The 23,513-nt window shown below is 45.2% G+C and overlaps 1 protein-coding gene across 1 annotated transcript in view; it reads right to left on the bottom strand.

Moving 5' to 3' along the window:
* The window catches only part of LOC125517044, a 29,859-nt gene that overhangs the window by 5,912 nt on the left and 434 nt on the right, over nt 1-23,513 (bottom strand). The window lies entirely within an intron of this gene.

Raw genomic sequence — 23,513 nt, 5'->3', positions numbered from 1 at the left:
CCCGCTTCACATGTAGATCCCGCTACGACGCTTTGTTTAGAACTGCACCAACTGACAGCTCCACCGTTTAATGTAAACACGTATCCGGTTTGCGATTTAGAATCGTCCGGATCAGTGTCAAAGCTTGCATCAACGTAACCTTTTACGGTGAGCTCTTTGTCACCTCCATATACGAGAAACATATCCTTAGTCCTTTTCAGGTATTTCAGGATGTTCTTGACCGCTGTCCAGTGATCCACTCCTGGATTACTTTGGTACCTCCCTGCTAAACTTATAGCAAGGCACACATCAGGTCTGGTACACAGCATTGCATACATGATAGATCCTATGGCTGATGCATAGGGAACATCTTTCATATTCTCTCTATCTTCTGCAGTGGTCGGGCATTGAGTCTTACCCAACTTCACACCTTGTAACACAGGCAAGAACCCTTTCTTTGCTTGATCCATTTTGAACTTCTTCAAAATTTTGTCAAGGTATGTGCTTTGTGAAAGTCCAATTAAGCGTCTTGATCTATCTCTATAGATCTTAATGCCTAATATGTAAGCAGCTTCACCGAGGTCTTTCATTGAAAAACTTTTATTCAAGTATCCCTTTATGCTATCCAGAAATTCTATATCATTTCCAATCAGCAATATGTCATCCACATATAATATCAGAAATGCTACAGAGCTCCCACTCACTTTCTTGTAAATACAGGCTTCTCCGAAAGTCTGTATAAAACCAAATGCTTTGATCACACTATCAAAACGTTTATTCCAACTCCGAGAGGCTTGCACCAGTCCATAAATGGATCGCTGGAGCTTGCATACTTTGTTAGCTCCCTTTGGATCGACAAAACCTTCCGGTTGCATCATATACAACTCTTCTTCCAGAAATCCATTCAGGAATGCAGTTTTGACATCCATCTGCCAAATTTCATAATCATAAAATGCGGCAATCGCTAACATGATTCGGACGGACTTAAGCATCGCTACGGGTGAGAATGTCTCATCGTAGTCAATCCCTTGAACTTGCCGAAAACCTTTTACGACAAGTCGAGCTTTGTAGACAGTAACATTACCATTAGCGTCAGTCTTCTTCTTAAAGATCCATTTATTCTCAATTGCTTGCCGATCATCGGGCAAGTCAACCAAAGTCCATACTTTGTTCTCATACATGGATCCCATCTCAGATTTCATGGTTTCAAGCCACTTTGCGGAATTTGGGCTCACCATCGCTTCTTCATAGTTCGTAGGTTCATCATGATCTAGTATCATGACTTCCAGAACAGGATTACCGTACCACTCTGGTGCGGATCTTACTCTGGTTGATCTACGAGGTTCAGTAGTATCTTGATCTGAAGTTTCATGATAATTATCATTGGCTTCCTCACTAACCGGTGTAGGTGTCACTGAAACAGTTTTCTGTGATGAACTACTTTCCAGTAAGGGATCAGGTACAGTTACCTCATCAAGTTCTACTTTCCTCCCACTCACTTCTTTCGAGAGAAACTCCTTCTCTAGAAAGGATCCATTCTTAGCAACGCCTTCGGATCTGTGATAGAAGGTGTACCCAACAGTCTCCTTTGGGTATCCTATGAAGACACATTTCTCCGATTTGGGTTCGAGCTTATCAGGTTGAAGCTTTTTCACATAAGCCTCGCAGCCCCAAACTTTAAGAAACGACAACTTTGGTTTCTTGCCAAACCACAGTTCATAAGGCGTCGTCTCAATGGATTTTGATGGTGCCCTATTTAACGTGAACGCGGCCGTCTCTAGAGCATAACCCCAAAACGATGGCGGTAAATCAGTAAGAGACATCATAGATCGCACCATATCCAGTAAAGTACGATTACGACGTTCGGACACACCATTACGCTGTGGTGTTCCAGGTGGCGTGAGTTGCGAAACTATTCCACAATTTTTCAAATGTACACCACACTCGTAACTCAAATATTCTCCTCCACGATCAGATCGTAGAAACTTTATTTTCTTGTTACGATGATTTTCAACTTCACTCTGAAATTCTTTGAACTTTTCAAATGTTTCAGACTTGTGTTTCATTAAGTAGATATATCCATATCTGCTTAAATCATCTGTGAAGGTGAGAAAATAACGATATCCGCCACGAGCCTCAATATTCATCGGACCACATACATCGGTATGTATGATTTCCAACAAATCTATTGCTCTCTCCATAGTACCGGAGAACGGTGTTTTAGTCATCTTGCCCATGAGGCACGGTTCGCAAGTACCAAGTGATTCATAATCAAGTGGTTCCAAAAGTCCATCAGTATGGAGTTTCTTCATGCGCTTTACACCGATATGACCTAAACGACAGTGCCACAAATAAGTTGCACTTTCATTATCAACTCTGCATCTTTTGGCTTCAACATTATGAATATGTGTATTACTACTATCGACATTCAATAAAAATAGACCACTCTTCAAGGGTGCATGACCATAAAAGATATTACTCATATAAATAGAACAACCATTATTCTCTGATTTAAATGAATAACCGTCTCGCATTAAACAAGATCCAGATATAATGTCCAGGCTCAACGCTGGCACCAAATAACAATTATTTAGGTCTAATATTAATCCCGAAGGTAGATGTAGAGGTAGCGTGCCGACCGCGATCACATCGACTTTGGAACCGTTTCCCACGCGCATCGTCACCTCGTCCTTTGCCAGTGCCCGCTTATTCCGTAGTCCCTGTTTCGAGTTGCAAATATTAGCAACAGAACCAGTATCAAATACCCAGGTGCTACTGCGAGCTCTAGTAAGGTACACATCAATAACATGTATATCACATATACCTTTGTTCATCTTGCCATCCTTCTTATCCGCCAAATACTTGGGGCAGTTCCGCTTCCAGTGACCAGTCTGCTTGCAGTAGAAGCACTCAGTTTCAGGCTTAGGTCCAGACTTGGGTTTCTTCTCCTGAGCGGCAACTTGCTTGCCGTTCTTCCTGAAGTTCCCCTTCTTCTTCCCTTTGCCCTTTTTCTTGAAACTAGTGGTCTTGTTAACCATCAACACTTGATGCTCCTTCTTGATTTCTACCTCCGCAGCTTTCAGCATTGCGAAGAGCTCGGGAATAGTCTTGTTCATCCCTTTCATATTATAGTTCATCACGAAGCTCTTGTAGCTTGGTGGCAGTGATTGGAGAATTCTGTCAATGACACAATCATCCGGAAGATTAACTCCCAATTGAATCAAGTGATTATTATACCCAGACATTTTGAGTATATGCTCACTAACAGAACTGTTCTCCTCCATCTTGCAGCTATAGAACTTATTGGAGACTTCATATCTCTCAATTCGGGCATTTGCTTGAAATATTAACTTCAATTCCTGGAACATCTCATATGCTCCATGACGTTCAAAACATCGTTGAAGTCCCGATTCTAAGCCGTAAAGCATGGCACACTGAACTATCGAGTAGTCATCAGCTTTGCTCTGCCAGACGTTCATAACATCTGGTGTTGCTCCAGCAGCAGGCCTGGCACCCAGCGGTGCTTCCAGGACGTAATTCTTCTGAGCAGCAATGAGGATAATCCTCAAGTTACGGACCCAGTCCGTGTAATTGCTACCATCATCTTTCAACTTTGCTTTCTCAAGGAACGCATTAAAATTCAACGGAACAATAGCACGAGCCATCTATCTACAATCAACATAAACAAGCAAGATACTATAAGGTACTAAGTTCATGATAAGTTTAAGTTCAATTAATCAAATTAATTAAGAACTCCCACTTAGATAGACATCCCTCTAATCTTCTAAGTGATTACGTGATCCAAATCAACTAAACCATAACCGATCATCACGTGAGATGGAGTAGTTTTCAATGGTGAACATCGTTATGTTGATCATGTCTACTATATGATTCACGCTCGACCTTTCGGTCTCCGTGTTCCGAGGCCATATCTGTATATGCTTGGCTCGTCAAGTATAACCTGAGTATTCCGCGTGTGCAACTGTTTTGCACCCGTTGTATTTGAACGTAGAACCTATCACACCCGATCATCACGTGGTGTCTCAGCACGAAGAACTTTCGCAACGGTGCATACTCAGGGAGAACACTTCTTGATAATTTAGTGAGAGATCATCTTATAATGCTACCGTCAATCAAAGCAAGATAAGATGCATAAAAAGATAAACATCACATGCAATCAATTTAAGTGATATGATATGGCCATCATCATCTTGTGCTTGTGATCTCCATCTCCGAAGCACCGTCATGATCACCATCGTCACCGGCGCGACACCTTGATCTCCATCGTAGCATCGTTGTCGTCTCGCCAATCTTATGCTTCCACGACTATCACTACCGCTTAGTAATAAAGTAAAGCATTACAGCGCGATTGCATTGCATACAATAAAGCGACAACCATATGGCTCCTGCCAGTTGCCGATAACTCGGTTACAAAACATGATCATCTCATACAATAAAATTCAGCATCATGTCTTGACCATATCACATCACAACATGCCCTGCAAAAACAAGTTAGACGTCCTCTACTTTGTTGTTGCAAGTTTTACGTGGCTGCTACGGGCTTAAGTAAGAACCAATCTCACCTACGCATCAAAACCACAACGATAGTTTGTCAAATAGACTCCGTTTTAACCTTCGCAAGGACCGGGCGTAGCCATACTTGGTTCAACTAAAGTTGGAGAGACAGTCGCCCGCAAGCCATCTATGTGCAAAGCACGTCGAGGGAACCGGTCTCGCGTAAGCGTACGCGTAAGGTTGGTCCGGGTCGTCTCGTCCAACAATACCGCCGAAGCAAAGTATGACATGCTGGTAGGCAGTATGACTTATATCACCCAGAACTCACTTGTGTTCTACTCGTGCATATAACATCAACATAAATAACCTAGGCTCGGATGCCACTGTTGGGTTTCGTAGTAATTTCAAAAAATTTCCTACGCACACGCAAGATCATGTGATGCACAGCAACGAGAGGGGAGAGTGTTGTCTACGTACCCAACGCAGACTGACTGCGGAAGCGATGACACGACGTAGAGGAAGTAGTCGTACGTCTTCACGATCCAACCGATCAAGCACCGAAACTACAGCACCTCCGAGTTCGAGCACATGTTCAGCTCGATGACGATCCCCGGACTCCAATCCAGCAAAGTGTCGGGGAAGAGTTCCGTCAGCACGACGGCGTGGTGACGATCTTGATGTACTATGGCAGCAGGGCTTCGCCTAAACTCCGCTACAGTATTATCGAGGAATACGGTGGCAGGGGGCACCGCACACGGCTAAGGAATAGATCACGTGGATCAACTTGTGTGTCTAGAGGTGCCCCCTGCCTCCGTATATAAAGGAGTAGAGGGGGGAGGCTGGCCGGCCAAGGAGGAGGGCGCAGGAGAGTCCTACTCCCTCTAGGAGTAGGATTCCCCCCCCCCAATCCTAGTCGGAATAGGATTCGCGGAGGGGGAAAAGAGGAGGAGGGGGCCGGCCACCTCTCCTAGTCCTAATAGGGACTAGGGGAAGGGGGAGGCGCACAGCCCATCTAGGGCAGCCTCTTCTCTTTTCCACCAAGGCCCACTATGGCCCATATAGCTCCCGGGGGGTTCCGGTAACCCTCCCGGTATTCCGGTAAAATCCCGATTTCACCCGGAACACATCCGATATCCAACATAGGCTTCCAATATATCAATCTTTACGTCTCGACCATTTCAAGACTCCTCGTCATGTCCGCGATCACAATCCGGGACTCCGAACAATCTTCGGTACATCAAAATGCATAAACTCATAATGTAACTATCATCGTAACCTTAAGCGTGCGGGCCCTACGGGTTCGAGAACAATGTAGACATGACCGAGATACGTCTCCGGTCAATAACCAATAGCGGGACCTGGATGCCCATATTGGCTCCTACATATTCTACGAAGATCTTTATCGGTCAGACCGCATAACAACATACGTTGTTCCCTTTGTCATCGGTATGTTACTTGCCCGAGATTTGATCATCGGTATTCCAATACCTAGTTCAATCTCATTACCGGTAAGTCTCTTTACTCGTTCTGTAATACATCATCTCACAACTAACATATTAGCTGCAGTGCTTGCAAGGCTTATGTGATGTGCATTACCGAGAGGGCCCAGAGATACCTCTCCGACAATCGGAGTGACAAATCCTAATCTCGAAATACGCCAACCCAACATCTACCTTTGGAGACACCTGTAGTACTCCTTTATAATCACCCAGTTACGTTGTGACATTTGGTAGCACCCAAAGTGTTCCTCCGGCAAACGGGAGTTGCATAATCTCATAGTCATAGGAACATGTATAAGTCATGAAGAAAGCAGTAGCAACATACTAAACGATCGGGTGCTAAGCTAATGGAATGGGTCATGTCAATCAGATCATTCAACTAATGATGTGACCTCGCTAATCAAATAACAACTCATTGTTCATGGTCAGGAAACATAACCATCTTTGATTAACGAGCTAGTCTAGTAGAGGCATACTAGTGACACTTTGTTTGTCTATGTATTCACACATGTATTATGTTTCCGGTTAATACAATTCTAGCATGAATAATAAACATTTATCATGATTATAAGGAAATAAATAATAACTTTATTATTGCCTCTAGGGCATATTTCCTTCACCACCACCACCCACTGGGGCGATGCGGCGTGCGGAGATCGCACGCATCCGCGCGTCCCTGTCGCGGGCGGCGAGGGAGGGGCCACGGTACGTCCCCGACAGCCCGCTCTGGGAGCCCTACTTCCGCCGCCGTCTCGCCGAGCAGCTCGAGGCCACCAACGGCGTCGTGCCCTCCGGCAGGCTCAACTCCGATGGCCGGCGCCGGTGGTGGGGCATGCCCGGCCACACGTTGGAGGCCGTCCTCGAGTACATCGAGGGCGGAAACACGCCGCGCCTTGAGTATCCCGCTCCCCCGTCCTTCTCACGCCGCCGGGGAAGCTCCTGGACGCCGAGGCGCATGGAGACCGTGTTGGAAATATGCCCTAGAGGCAATAATAAATAGTTATTATTATATTTCCTTGTTCATGATAATCGTTTATTATCCATGCTAGAATTGTATTGATAGGAAACTCAGATACATGTGTGGATACATAGACAACACCATGTCCCTAGTAAGCCTCTAGTTGACTAGCTCGTTGATCAATAGATGGTTACGGTTTCCTGACCATGGACATTGGATGTCGTTGATAACGGGATCACATCATTAGGAGAATGATGTGATGGACAAGACCCAATCCTAAGCCTAGCACAAAGATCGTGTAGTTCGTTCGCTAAAGCTTTTCTAATGTCAAGTATCATTTCCTTAGACCATGAGATTGTGCAAATCCCGGATACCGTAGGAATACTTTGGGTGTGCCAAATGTCACAACGTAACTGGGTGGCTATAAAGGTACACTATAGGTATCTCCGAAAGTGTCTGTTGGGTTGGCACGAATCGAGACTGGGATTTGTCACTCCGTGTAAACGGAGAGGTATCTCTGGGCCCACTCGGTAGGACATCATCATAATGTGCACAATGTGATCAAGGAGTTGATCACGGGATGATGTGTTACAGAACGAGTAAAGAGACTTGCTGGTAACGAGATTGAACAAGGTATCGGGATACCGACGATCGAATCTCGGGCAAGTATCGTACCGCTAGACAAAGGAAATTGTATACGGGATTGATTAAGTCCTTGACATCGTGGTTCATCCGATGAGATCATCGTGGAACATGTGGGAGCCAACATGGGTATCCAGATCCCGCTGTTGGTTATTGACCGGAGAGTCATCTCGGTCATGTCTGCATGTCTCCCGAACCCGCAGGGTCTACACACTTAAGGTTCAGTGACGCTAGGGTTATAGAGATATTAGTATGCGGTAACCCGAAAGTTGTTCGGAGTCCCGGATGAGATCCCGGACGTCACGAGGAGTTCCGGAATGGTCCGGAGGTAAAGAATTATATATAGGAAGTGCTATTTCGGCCATCGGGACAAGTTTCGGGGTCACCGGTATTGTACCGGGACCACCGGAAGGGTCCCGGGGGTCCACCGGGTGGGGCCACCTGCCCCGGGGGCCACATGGGCTGTAGGGGGTGCGCCTTGGCCTACATGGGCCAAGGGCACCAGCCCCTAGAGGCCCATGCGCCAAAGGGACAAGAGGAGGGGAGAGTCCTAAAGGGGGAAGGCACCTCCGAGGTGCCTTGGGGAGGATGGACTCCTCCCCCCCTTGGCCGCACCCTTCCTTGGAGGAAGGGGCAAGGCTGCGCCCTCCCCCTCTCCCTTGGCCCTATACATAGTGGGGGAAGGGACGGCAACCATACCTGAGCCCTGGCGCTTCCCTCTCCCTCCCATGACACATCTCCCTCCTCCAACAGCGCTTGGCGAAGCCCTGTTGGAATCCCGCTACTTCCACCACCATGCCGTCGTGCTGCTGGATCTCCATCAACCTCTCCTTCCCCCTTGCTGGATCAAGAAGAAGGAGACGTCGCTGCTCCGTACGTGTGTTGAACGCGGAGGTGCCGTCCGTTCGGCGCTAGGATCATCGGTGATTTGGATCACGACGAGTACGACTCCATCAACCCCGTTCTCTTGAACGCTTCCGCGCGCGATCTACAAGGGTATGTAGATCCACTCCTCCCTCGTTGCTAGATGACTCCATAGATAGATCTTGGTGACACGTAGGAAAATTTTGAATTTCTGCTACGTTCCCCATCAGTGGTATCAGAGCTAGGTCTATGCGTAGTTTCTATGCACGAGTAGAACACAAAGTAGTTGTGGGCGTTGATTTTGTTCAATATGCTTGCCGTTACTAGTCTTATCTTGATTCGGCGGCATCGTGGGATGAAGCGGCCCGGACCGACCTTACACGTACTCTTACGTGAGACTGGTTCCACCGACTGACATGCACTAGTTGCATAAGGTGGCTAGCGGGTGTCTGTCTCTCCTACTTTAGTTGGATCGGATTCGATGAAAAGGGTCCTTATGAAGGGTAAATAGCAATTGGCATATCACGTTGTGGTTTTTGCGTAGGTAAGAAACGTTCTTGCTAGAAACACATAGCAGCCACGTAAAACATGCAAACAACAATTAGAGGACGTCTAACTTGTTTTTGCAGGGTATGCTATGTGATGTGATATGGCCAAAAGGATGTGATGAATGATATATGTGATGTATGAGATTGATCATGTTCTTGTAATAGGAATCACGACTTGCATGTCGATGAGTATGACAACCGGCAGGAGCCATAGGAGTTGTCTTAATTTATTTATGACATGCGTGTCAACATAAACGTCATGTAGTTACTTTACTTTATTGCTACCGTTAGCTATAGTAGTAGAAGTAATAGTTGACGTGACAACTTCATGGAGACACGATGATGGAGATCATGATGATGGAGATCATGGTGTCATGCCGGTGACGATGATGATCATGGAGCCCCGAAGATGGAGATCAAAAGGAGCAATATGATATTGGCCATATCATGTCACCATTTGATTGCATGTGATGTTTATCATGTTTATACATCTTATTTGCTTAGAACGACGGTAGTAAATAAGATGATCCCTCATTAAAATTTCAAGAAAGTGTTCCCCCTAACTATGCACCGTTGCGACAGTTCGTTTGTTTCTAAGCACCACGTGATGATCGGGTGTGGTAGATTCCAACGTTCACATACAACGGGTGTAAGACAGATTTACACATGCAAACACTTAGGTTGACTTGACGAGCCTAGCATGTACAGACATGGCCTCGGAACACAGAAGACTGAAAGGTCGAGCATGAGTCGTATAGAAGATACGATCAACATGAAGATGTTCACCGATGTTGACTAGTCTGTCTCACGTGATGATCGGACACGGCCTAGTTGACTCAGATCATGTAATCACTTAGATGACTAGTGGGATGTCTATCTGAGTGGGAGTTCATAAGATGAACTTAATTATCTTGAACATAGTCAGAAGGTCTTTGCAAATTATGTCGTAGCTCGCGCTTCAGTTCTACTGTTTAGTTATGTTCCTAGAGAAATTTAGTTGAAAGTTGATAGTAGCAATTATGCGGACTAGGTCCGTAAACTGAGGATTGTCCTCATTGCTTCATAGAAGGCTTATGTCCTTAATGCACTGCTCAGTGTGCTGAATCTCGAACGTTGTCTATGGATGTTGCGAACATCTGACATACACATTTTGATAACTACGTGATAGTTCAGTTAAACGGCTTAGAGTTGAGGCACCGAAGACGTTTTTGAAACGTCGCGAAACATATGAGATGTTTCGAGGGCTGAAATTGGGATTTCAGGCTCGTGCCCACGTCAAGAGGTATAAGACCTCCAACAATTTTCTTAGCCTGCAAACTAAGGGAGAAAATCTCAATTGTTGAGCTTGTGCTCAGATTGTCTGAGTACAACAATCGCTTGAATCAAGTGGGAGTTGATCTTCCAAATGAAATGGTGATAGTTCTCCGAAGTCATTACCACCAAGCTGCTAGAGCTTCGTGATGAACTATAATATATCAGGGACATATATGATGATCCTTGAGATATTCGCGATGTTTGACACCACAAAAGTAGAAATCAAGAAGGAGCATCAATTGTTGATGGTTGGTGAAACCACTAGTTTCAAGAAGGGCAAGGGCAAGAAGGGATATTTCATGAAACGGCAAATCAGCTGCTGCTCTAGTGAAGAAACCCAAGGTTGAACCCAAACCCGAGACTGAGTGCTTCTGTAATAAGGGGAACAGCCACTGGAGCAGAATTACCCTAGATACTTGGTAGATGAGAAGGCTGGCAAGGTCGATAGAAGTATATTGGATATACATTGTGTTGATGTGTACTTTACTAGTACTCCTAGTAGCACCAGGGTATTAGATACCGGTTCGGTTGCTAAGTGTTAGTAACTCGAAACAAAAGGCTACGGAATAAACGGAGACTAGCTAAAGGTGAGCTGACGATATGTGTTGGAAGTGTTTTCAGGGTTGATATGATCAAGCATCGCACGCTCCCTCTACCATCGAGATTGGTATTAAAACCTAAATAATTGTTATTTGGTGTTTGCGTTGAGCATAGACATGATTGGATTATGTCTATCGCAATACGGTTATTCATTTAAAGAGAATAATGGTTACTCTGTTTATTTGAATAATACCTTCAAATGGTCTTACACCTGAAATGAATGGTTTATTGAATCTCGATCGTAGTGATACACATGTTCATGCCAAAAGATAGTAATGATAGTACCACCTACTTGTGGCACTGCCACTTAAGTCATATCGGTATAAAACGCATGAAGAAGCTCCATGTTGATGGATCTTTGGACTCACTCATTTTTGAAAAGTTTGAGACATGCGAACCATGTCTATTGGTGTATATGCATGAAGAAACTCCATGCAAATGGACCGTTTTGACTCACTTGATTTTGAATCACTTGAGACATGCAAATCATACCACATGGGCAAGATGACTGAAAGCCTCGTTTTCAGTAAAATGGAACTAGAAAGCAACTTGTTGGAAGTAATACATTTTGATGTGTGCAGTCCAATGAGTGCTGAGGCATGTAGTGGATATCGTTATGTTCTTACTTCACAGATGACTTGAGTAGATGTTGAGTATATTTACTTGATGAATCACGAGTCTGAATTATTGAAAGGTTCAAGTAATTTCAGGGTGAAGTTGAAAGATCGTCGTGACAAGAGGATAAAATATCTATGATATGATCATAGAGATGAATATCTGAATTACGAGTTTGGCACAGAATTAAGACATTGTGGAAATTGTTTCACAACTAATACAGCCTGGAACACCATAGTGTGATGGTGTGTCCGAACATCATAACTGCACCCTATTGGATATGATGTATACCATGATGTCTCTTATCGAATTACCACAATAGTTTATGGGTTAGGCATTAAAGACAACCACATTCAGTTTAAATAGGGCACCACGTAATTCCGATGAGATGACACCGTATGAACTATGGTTTACAGAAACCTAAGCTGTCATTTCTTAAAAGTTTGGGGCTGCGACGCTTATGTGAAAAAGTTTCAGGCTGATAAGCTCGAACCCAAAGCGGATAAATACATCTTCATAGGACACCCAAAATAGTTGGGTATACCTCCTGTCTCAGATTCGAAAGCAATAAGGGATTGTTTCTAGAATCAGGTCCTTTCTCGAGGAAAAGTTTCTCTCGAAAGAATTGAGTGGGAGGATGGTGGAGACTTGATGAGGTTATTGAACCGTCTCTTCAACTAGTGTGTGGCAGGGCACAGGAAGTTGTTCCTGTGGCACCTACACCAATTGAAGTGGAAGCTTATGATAGTGATCATGAAACTTCAGATCAAGTCACTACCAAACCTCGTGGGATGACAAGGATGCGTACTACTTCAGAGTGGTATGTAATCCTGTCTTGGAAGTCATGTTGCTAGACAACAATGAACCTACGAGCCATGGAGAAGCGATGGTGGGCCCGGATTCCGATAAATGGCTCGAGGCCATAAAATCCGAGAGAGGATCCATGTATGGAAACAAAGTGTAGACTTTGACAGAACAGCTCGATGGTCATAAGGCTGTTGAGTGCAGATGGATTTTAAAAGGAATACGGACAATGATGGTAAATGTCACCATTAAGAAAGCTCGACTTGTCGTTAAGATGTTTTCCGACAAGTTCAAAGAGTTGACTACGATGAGACTTTCTCACTCGTAACGATGCGAAGAGTCTGTTGGAATTATATTAGCGATTACTGCATTATTTATGAAATCTTGCAGATAGGATGTCAAAACATTGTTTCCTCGACGATTTTCTTGAGGAAAGGTTGTATGTGATACAACCGGAAGGTTTTGTCAATCCTGAAAGATGCTGATAAGTATGCAAAGCTCCAGCAATCCTTCTAGGGACTGGAGTAAGCATCTCGGAGTTGGAATGTATGCTTTGATGATGATCAAAGATTTTGGGTTTATACAAAGTTTATGAGAAACTTGTATTTCCAAAGAAGTGAGTGGGAGCACTATAGAATTTCTGATAAATATATGTTGTTGACATATTGTTGATCAGAAATGACGTAGAATTTCTGGAAAGCATATAGGGTTATTTGGAAAGTGTTTTTCAATGGAAAGCCTGGATTAAAGCTACTTGAACATTGAGCATCAAGATCTATAAGGATAGATCAAAACGCTTAATGGTACTTTCAAATGAGCACATACCTTGACATGATCTTGAAGGTGTTCAAGATGGATCGGTCAAAGGAGTTCTTGCCTGAGTTGTAAGGTATGAAGTTAAGACTTAAAGCTCGACCATGGCAGAATAGAGAGAAAGGACGAAGGTCGTCCCCTATGCTTAAGACATAGGCTCTACAGTATGCTATGCTGTGTACCGCACCTGAAATGTGCCTTGCCATGAGTCAGTCAAGGGGTACAAGAGTGATCTAAGAATGGACCACAGGACAGCGGTCAAAGTTATCCTTAGTAACTAGTGGACTAAGGAATTTTCTCGATTATTGAGGTGGTAAAGAGTTCGACGTAAAGAGTTACATCGATGCAAGCTTAACACCTATCCGGATAGCTCTGAGTAGAGATACCGGATACGTATAATGGAGCAACAATTTAGAATAGCTCCAAGTAGAACAGTTGTTTGGAATAGCTCCAAATAGAACGTGGTAGCTGCATCTAGGAGATGACATAGAGATTTGTAAAGCACACACGGATCTAAAAGGTTCAGATCCGTTGACTATAACATCTATCACAAGCATAACATGTTCAAACCCAGAACTCATCGAGTGTTAATCACATGGTAATGTGAACTAGATTATTGACTCTAGTAAACTCTTTGGGTGTTAGTCACATGGGGATGTGACCTTGAGTGTTAATCACATATCGATGTGAACTGGATTATTGACTCTAGTGCAAGTGGGAGACTGTTGGAAATATGCCCTAGAGGCAATAATAAATTAGTTATTATTATATTTCCTTGTTCATGATAATCGTTTATTATCCATGCTAGAATTGTATTGATAGGAAACTCAGATACATGTGTGGATACATAGACAACACCATGTCCCTAGTAAGCCTCTAGTTGACTAGCTCGTTGATCAATAGATGGTTACGGTTTCCTGACCATGGACATTGGATGTCGTTGATAACGGGATCACATCATTAGGAGAATGATGTGATGGACAAGACCCAATCCTAAGCCTAGCACAAAGATCGTGTAGTTCGTTCGCTAAAGCTTTTCTAATGTCAAGTATCATTTCCTTAGACCATGAGATTGTGCAACTCCCGGATACCGTAGGAATACTTTGGGTATGCCAAACGTCACAACGTAACTGGGTGGCTATAAAGGTACACTACAGGTATCTCCGAAAGTGTCTGTTGGGTTGGCACGAATCGAGACTGGGATTTGTCACTCCGTGTAAATGGAGAGGTATCTCTGGGCCCACTCGGTAGGACATCATCATAATGTGCACAATGTGATCAAGGAGTTTATCACGGGATGATGTGTTACGGAACGAGTAAAGAGACTTGCCAGTAACGAGATTGAACAAGGTATCGGGATACCGACGATCGAATCTCGGGCAAGTATCGTACCGCTAGACAAAGGGAATTGTATACGGGATTGATTAAGTCCTTGACATCGTGGTTCATCCGATGAGATCATCGTGGAACATGTGGGAGCCAACATGGGTATCCAGATCCCGCTGTTGGTTATTGACCGGAGAGTCATCTCGGTCATGTCTGCATGTCTCCCGAACCCGCAGGGTCTACACACTTAAGGTTCAGTGACGCTAGGGTTATAGAGATATTAGTATGCGGTAACCCGAAAGTTGTTTGGAGTCCCGGATGAGATCCCGGACGTTACGAGGAGTTCCGGAATGGTCCGGAGGTAAAGAATTATATATAGGAAGTGCTATTTCGGCCATCGGGACAAGTTTCGGGGTCACCGGTATTGTACCGGGACCACCGGAAGGGTCCCGAGGGTCCACCGAGTGGGGCCACCTGCCCCGGGGGCCACATGGGCTGTAGGGGGTGCGCCTTGGCCTACATGGGCCAAGGGCACCAGCCCCTAGAGGCCCATGCGCCAAAGGAACAAGAGGAGGGGAGAGTCCTAAAGGGGGAAGGCACCTCCGAGGTGCCTTGGGGAGGATGGACTCCTCCCCCCCTTGGCCGCACCCTTCCTTGGAGGAAGGGGCAAGGCTGCGCCCTCCCCCTCTCCCTTGGCCCTATATATAGTGGGGGGAAGGGAGGGCAACCATACCTGAGCCCTGGCGCCTCCCTCTCCCTCCCATGACACATCTCCCTCCTCCAACAGCGCTTGGCGAAGCCCTGTTGGAATCCCGCTACTTCCACCACCACGCCGTCGTGCTGCTGGATCTCCATCAACCTCTCCTTCCCCCTTGCTGGATCAAGAAGGAGGAGACGTCGCTGCTCCGTACGTGTGTTGAACGCGGAGGTGCCGTCCGTTCGGCGCTAGGATCATCGGTGATTTGGATCACGACGAGTACGACTCCATCAACCCCGTACTCTTGAACGCTTCCGCGCGCGATCTACAAGGGTATGTAGATCCACTCCTCCCTCGTTGCTAGATGACTCCATAGATAGATCTTGGTGACACGTAGGAAAATTTTGAATTTCTGCTACGTTCCCCATCAGACCGGGGCGTCCTCCTCCTCGTCCGGCGGCTCTCCCTGCCTCCGCCTCCACCCCGTCAAGCCGGAGCCCCAGGACACGCCTGTCAGCGCGCGTACCCGCAGCTCCGACGGCTCTCCCTGCCTCCACCTCCGCCCCGTCAAGCCGGAGCCCCAGGACACGCCTGTCAGCGCGCGTACCCGCCGCTCCGGCGCCCTCGTCGAGCCCAAGGTGGAGTCCAGCCTCCCCCCGGAGTACGAGGAGATAGCCCGGCGCGGCTTCTCCGACGAGGACGCCATGCGGTGGTCGCGCGACGACTACGTGCGCGAGGAGATGATCCGGCAGCGCCGGGCCCTGGAGGAGATCGCCGCCCGCAAACGTGGGACGGGGACGGTGTCATCGTCCTCGATAGCGACGACGACGACGCCCCCGGACCATCCAACCCGCCGCGCCAACCGGGGGAGGGATGCAGCAGGGACGACGGAGGCGTAGGCGGGGGCGACGACGACGACGGCGGTGACTACACGCGGTTCTACAGCCTCCTCGGCATGTAGAACCGCGTGGGCGGGCGGCGAGGGAGACGGCGGGGGTAGCCCGCGGTAGTTTTTTTCATTTTTTGTAAAATATGTTTAAATTTGAACGAACTCGCCCGTGTTTGCGTTGTGTTTGCGCCAAATTTGAACATTTTAAAAACCCGTGGGCGCGCGACTGGGGGGCATCACGCCCCCAGTGCGCGGTTTAGCGCCGGTGCGCCCCCAGGGGCGATTTTTTGCCCCTCCTGGGGGGCCAACGGCTGGAGATGCCCTTACATGGGAGATGAGAGATCACTAGCGGCGACAATTGAGAGGAGTTAGAGGGCAGAGGCCGTCGATGAAACAACAAAGGTTTAGTATGTACACTATGCACTTCTTATAAGAAGACCACCCATCCTCCCCCCCCCCCCCCCCCCCCCCCGCCCCCACTTCTCCCTCCAAATGTATGGGCACGCATCCCGGACAAAAAAAGTGCCACTCAACTGGACCCCCAAGGCCAACCGAAGCGTCCTGGTTGTCCGACACTCAAGTTGGCAATGGGGATTACCTAGGCGGATATTAGGCTCCCATACTCCTTCCATGCCCATCCCCATCCCCGTACCCGCCTACGGGGATAAAAAGTTTCCCATCCCCATCCCCGTCAGGTTTTTCATCCCCGTGAGGAAACCCATGTAGCAATCAACACCTACCTTCAATAGCATTTCAGTAAAAAAAAAGTAGCATTTCAGCATAATAAACGCTATGTTGTGGCTAGGTTAGGATTTCTTACGTCTTTTGGGGCCAAAAAGGCGAGATGGGTGGAAATTTAGGTGGGTAAGGACGGTAATTACCTAGAGTCTACTAATTTTAGAGCCCACATATAAGACCTTCACGGGTAAGGCGAGTAACGGGCAGGGGTAATGCTATCCCATCCCCATCCCTGTCTTACACACTGGATAAGGTATTTGACCCATCAGCTTCCCTATGGGCATTAAAGTTGCCACATCCCCGTCCCTTAATAGATTAATTACCCACGGGAATGCCGGTAACAGTTAACGGTTGCCAGCTTGATCCGACACCCCTCAAACCCAACCCATATGTGGAGCAGTATGGGAAAACCCGGACGCGTCCGCCACGTCAAATCTGATAGTTCAGACACATCCCAAATCACTCCAGATAGTCACCAACCGTAGCCCAACCTCCCCTCTTCCTCTCCTCTCTTCCACGTTGTATGTGTCATCCATTCCCTAGCACCACCGCCGTCCCCAACCCACAGCGCCGCCCCAGACACGATCGCAGCAACTGGACGCCCCCTCGATAAGTCCTACTTCCCCGGACATATACATCTTTGTGCTTGATGAAATGTCCGATTCTTTTAGTTTCTTTTGCTAATGACATTCAGAACGCGGAGCTTGATGAATTCATATACAAATAGTTCATCGATTTGTCGGATTCAGACAATGCAGATGCTTCATTTTAGACTCATATTCCAAGCTCATTTGTTGCATAATAACACCCTATACCATGTCCCATTGAGCCATTCACACCATGTGTATGTCCGTTTTGCATGATTACCAGTTTGTATCACACGTGGGCATTGCACATAGTTTTTTGTTAGTTTTCATCGGTTTTCTTCGTTTCTCTTTGATACATTCTTGGTTTTCACTTTTTTCATTCTTTTCTAGTGGTTTTCCTCTCGGTTTTTTTTTATTTTCTTTTTTCTTTAATTCCCTTTGTTTCTTTTTTAGTTTTCATTTGTTTTCTCATTTTCCCTGGTTTTCTTTTTTTCTATCATTTCTTCAGTTTCTTTGTTTCTTTCTCGGTTTTTACTAGGTTTTTCTTTTATTTCTTTGTTTTATTGGCATTTTATTACCTTTTTGTTTTCTTCGCTTTTCTTTGCTTCTTTTTTGTTTTTCACTATTTTTATACTTCTGCGTGGTTTTCATCGGTATTCTTTGTTTCTTTTTCGATTTTCAATGACTTCCCTCATTTTTCTTTGTTTCTTTGTTCATTTTTATCGGTTACTATTGTGTTCAACATATGTCAAATTTTTCAAAACACAATGCACATTTTTATTGTACACGTGAAACATTTTTGTTTACACAGCATGAACGTTTTTCAAATACTCGGGCTATACTTTACTGAAATAGAAGTTTTGAAAAGTTTTTTGAATAGGGTCAAAATTTTAAAAATACATGGCAAACATTTTTTAACAGTGGTAAACATTTGTTTCCAAAAGTATACATTTTTTATACATCAGAAACATTTTTATATACTTGTTTAATGTTTTTAAATACAAAATTAACTTTTTAAAATATATGTTATTTATGTCTACTTTCATTCGATGTACGTTGTACATTTTTTTATATATCAGGAAATCTTTTATACACGTTTATATTTTTCAGTACATGATAAAATCATGCACATTGTATACATTTTTCATATACACAATTAATATTTTTAAAATGCTTGATTAACTTTTTTAAAATATTTTACGTAAATTTTTGGAATATTTATATTTAGAATTTTTGGAAGTAAAAAATAAAATAAAAAAGTGAAAAATAAAAATAAAAAATGAGGTTGTGGCCTGGCCTCCCGTGCACGTGGCCGACCCAGTCTCGCGCTCGCCCAAGCGAGGCTGCACTACGGGTTAGTTTGGTTGGAGTCCTGGCAAACATTTGCCTGTCCTTGACTTTTCCTGGAATCTGTCTGAAGGTTGTTTGCTTGATGTCCTCAATATTCCTGGTCTGAAGCATCCCATGTTCATTAGCTTGGCTAGAGTACCAGGCATGCTAGTTTGACTGACCCAGGCACTCCGAATCGGAAGCCTGACGCTTGCCTGGGACGCTAAATCCACTATCCACGGGTTGCTAATTGATGAAGTGACGGGTCAATGGTTCTTTATTGCCTGATAGGCCTGGATGGGGACATCATCCAAACACATCAAGCAAGGTCAGCCTGGCCAAGCACTTTTCTTCAATTTTTTTCAAGCACAAGCGAGGCTCAACATTTACCAAGGCGTGGAGCCGAGGACTACAAGCAAACTAGCCCTATGTCTCGCACTAACCGAGACATAGGCGTGCTCCAGAGAGGCACGGCGACATAGTATTGTAATGCTTCTTTCTTATGTCAATTTCCCCTTCTTTTTTCTTTTTCTTGTTTATTTTTTCCTTCCGAAATATTAATTGATATTTCTAAAAAATTGTGAACTATTTTTAAATCACATTTTTGTTCCAAATTCATGAACTTTTTTCTAAGTAGTGAATAATTTTTTAATTTGTAAACTTTCTTGATAACCGAGGAATGATTAAAATTCATTACTTTTTACAAATAAGTGAACATTTTTCAATTCATGAACAATTTTTAAACTCTAGATTTATTATTAATTCCTGAACATTTTCTTAATTTACCTAATAAATAAAATTTGTGAACTTTTCAGAAACTCGGGAGCTTTTTCTATAATTTTTGAAAAAAATCATACTTATGAACATTCGAACTCTTAAATATGTTTTGAATTTCTGGAACAAAATTTTATTTTATTGAGCCGATGAACATTTTGTGAATCGAAGAACAAGTTTTGGAATTTGTAAACATTTCTTGAATTTGTAAACATTTTTTGCAATTTGATTAATATTTTAAATTCATGATTTTTGTTTAGAATTCGTGAAACATTTTTTGAATTCATGAACAATTTTTCTATTTATCACCATTTTCAAATTTGTGAACATTTGTCATATCTAGGATCGTTTTTCATATTGCTTTTTTTTACTTGGGATACTTTTGGAAATGCGGGAATAATTTTAAACTTTGTAAATGTTTTTTGAAGCTTGAGAAGAAAATCAAAATCGTGAACAATTTTGAAGTTGACAAATTGTTTTGAAATCGCCAACATTTCTAGAGAAGCAAAAAAGGAAGAAGAAAAAGAAATGACAACTAGTGTAGGATCTAGCTTAGACACACAGTGGCGGAGCCAAGGGGGGGCGAGCAGGGGCCTGGCCCCCCCTAACGATCGACAAATACTCAGAAGCACGAGTAATCAGCGACCGGATTTGGTGAATATACACGTACTTGGCCCCCCTTAACTCCAACGGAGAGTATAATAAAATCTGAAAAGAAAAAGGCCCATCAGAGAGCCCACGCATGGTCACGGCCTGCCTCCTTCCGCTCTCCAACCCGCTAGCTCCTCTGTCGTTGCTTAAAAAAGGCCTCGACATGATTAACGTGTGACCTGAGGCCATTAGCGCTGCCGGCGGCCGCCGCCTCTTGCACTTCTAACTCACGAGGTCGATTAAATCAGTGGAGATCCTCAACAAAAGAAGAAGATTAAATCAGGGGGCACCAGCTGCGCGACAGGCAAATCGTCCTACAGATACAGCCTGTCAATTCTCTAGTGGTTCAGCTCCAAGGTTAGCACTATCAAAGCCCTCTGAATTCTCGTTTAATATGAGTTGAAATTGCACATTCAATTTTAATTATTTTGATGGTGTGATTTACAATGCTAATTCATTTGTAATTTCCTTTGATTGTCTGATCTACGATGTGGTAATGAAGAGTAAAACTAGGTTATCTTCTGATGAAATTATTTATATTTCGATCTTATTGACAATTGTAAAGGCAAATTTGAATTAATATCAATTTAGCTATGTTTTAGTAGTGTTGACACAAAACAGTACTATAGTACAGGGGAACCTTTTTTTTGCGTTGCACGATTTGTTTTTGCCAACTTGGCTTGGCCCCCCCTATACCTAAATCCTGGCTCCGCCCCTGTAGACACACATGCATGCTTGATGTACACTATTCATAGTTTAGTTTGTCATTTTTTGTACCTCTCACTGTAAATTGAGTTTTGAGCTGTTTTTTATTAGTTGTAAACATACACCATAGTTATGTTGTCAAATAATTTCAGAATTTTTCGAATTGCCTAAATATGATTTTATTTTATTTTATCGATCTCACCTAAAGAGCAGATCATATAGTGCATCCCCGTCCACAACGGAACCAGCTGGACGACGCCAAACGAACCGCTGGGCACGTCCAGATCTAGAAGCAGAAGGAAAAACAAGAGAATGTAGCCAGACTATACGTGGAATTTCCAGGGTCGACAAATCAGCAGCTAGCGACATTCGATGGACGACCCACGATATCAGTCTGGCCCATGTGATTGACTTGGATTACACTTGGATTCCCGGCAGGCAAAGCTAGGTTTGGTTCACGCAACTCCAATTACCGACGGGCCGCGAACTAACCTCTGGTTATGGTTGGATGGTTAGAAGGACTATGATATCCTCAATTTATTAGGATTCAAGTTCTGATGCTCGTAATTATTTTTGAATTTATTTCATGATTTCTGGTGATGCGCATTCAGTGGGAGAAGACGTCCCCGTCGACGACGAGATGCCTATGTGACTTCGTAAATCTCAAGATGATACGTCGGCTCAGTCTTTCGGAGGTGTTCATAAGGGTTGGGTGTGCGTGTGGCGCGTTAATAGAGATGGTTGTATGCACGTGTATATAATCACTTGCGCCTATACTGTGTTAAAAATTTTTACCGGCCGACCGATCTTTTGACACAAACAGCACGAGTGTACGTGCGTAGCCATCATCACATCATTAGTTGTACACACGGACACGCTTGGCTCACTGTAACACGTGGATGTATCCCCCACGTGTATGTCACGGGCTATTAAGCTGAATACGGTCGAGAAGGACGGCCAGCGTGCATGCGAGCTCTCCACGTACGTAACGTACGTGTTGGTACACCTGGTGCTTTGCTACTCCGTCGTGCACGTGACTGCCAACATATGACGGACGATAAAGATGGGATCATCATCTGACGGAAAAGTGCAAAAGTGAGTCCATGGAGCCTGTGACATCTTTCATGAACGACCGATGAGGTGGCAAGCTGTCCGGCTGAGCTGGAGTCGCCACGTGCTCATCTAGTGCTAATCCAACCCTAAACTCTAGCCAGCCCGTGCTTAGGTCCATGCTGCCATGCACATATGGCTGTGAACCAAAACTACTCCCTCTGCAAGAAAATATAAAAGCGTTTATAGTACGAGTACGAGGGACGGAGCTAAGCTAGATAACTGGCGTGGTTAATGGGGGAGCCTAATTTTCCCGCACCACTAAACCTGAACGGATTACGGATGGAAGCAAAAAGAAGTTGACACGAGACGGGACGGGACGGGAGTGGGAGAGCAGCAAACCATCGATGGTATTAATTACAAAGCCGATCATCGCAAGGCTAACAACGAGCGATCTTGGCCGTTTGGTGAAGCAGAACCATCTCAGACTTGTGATGCTGATGCTGTTATTACTGTACAGTGAATTTAAGAAGCATCTCGTCACGTGTAGCCGGGCCCATGTGAGCAGCGGTGCACCCCCGCTCGTGCTCACCCTGATTTTGATTTCGACGGCCTTGTTCACAAGCGAGGCAGCAGTAGCGCCGACGACGACCCGCGAGAATTTCTTCTTCCTCCTCCTCCTCTTGCCACTTGTGTGGCGGACAGAGCCTCCTCTCTCCCATCTCTCTCGTTCGCCAGTAGGAATGGTGGACTGGGCAAGAGGAGAAAATATCTATCAGCCATACGTCCATTCCAGGTCTGACCGCTGCCTTCACTTCCGCTGTCGGTCCAGTCCGCCACCATTCCCTCCTCCGCGCGTGCGCCCGCCTATCATCCATCGCGCCTCCCGTCGGTTCCTTTCCGGCGAGCTCTGCTGTGCTGCGTGCGCGAGGCCAGCAGCAAGGTCTTCATTCACGGACCATCACCCGGTTGAGCGAGATGCTCGACTCGATAGTGCGCACGTGTACACTGCCTCAGTCTACTCCGTGGATCGTGCACGCACGTGACTGCCGGCCGGTCATGGTAAAGCGAGTCGGTGGATGCATGGAGCCCGCCCGTGACGACCTTCATGGCCGGGGCCGGCCGATGAGGTGTCGATCGCCGCCGTGTCAGGCTCAAGCAGGCAGCAAAGTTGATCGATCGATGGAGTCCAGCTGCTGGTCTGGTCGCCACGTACAGTATGTACACATACTCCAACCTGTGACCTTGGTCTTCTTTTCCATGGGAAGACAAGATCGTACGACGGTACTGCACGCGGCTTTCAGGCGTTGGAACGATGGATGTCAAGAGGTAGACGATGAGTGCCGAGTGTTGTGTGTCTATACAGAACAGGCAGCTAGTGCTGCTAGTTGGGGTGGTTGACGGCGCGTGAGCCGAATGTCGCCCCTCCCACCAACCAACACCACGGTCGTACAGGTGTAACCCGGAACAAAAAGGACGTGAGTACACACGGGACGCAACGCGAGTGCTACTTTTAGTACCTCCAAGTATCTCACTAATGCTACGTACTTGGTAGGAGTATTAAACATCCAAAGTCAAGAAAGTTTCATTTATCGCGTGACAGTTCAAGTTTGTAT

The sequence above is a fragment of the Triticum urartu genome, chromosome 6 (genome assembly GCF_003073215.2).
Source record: "Triticum urartu cultivar G1812 chromosome 6, Tu2.1, whole genome shotgun sequence".
Classification (NCBI taxonomy): domain Eukaryota; kingdom Viridiplantae; phylum Streptophyta; class Magnoliopsida; order Poales; family Poaceae; genus Triticum; species Triticum urartu.
Note: the sequence above shows the minus strand (reverse complement) of the source record. Positions and strands in the feature narration are given on the sequence as shown.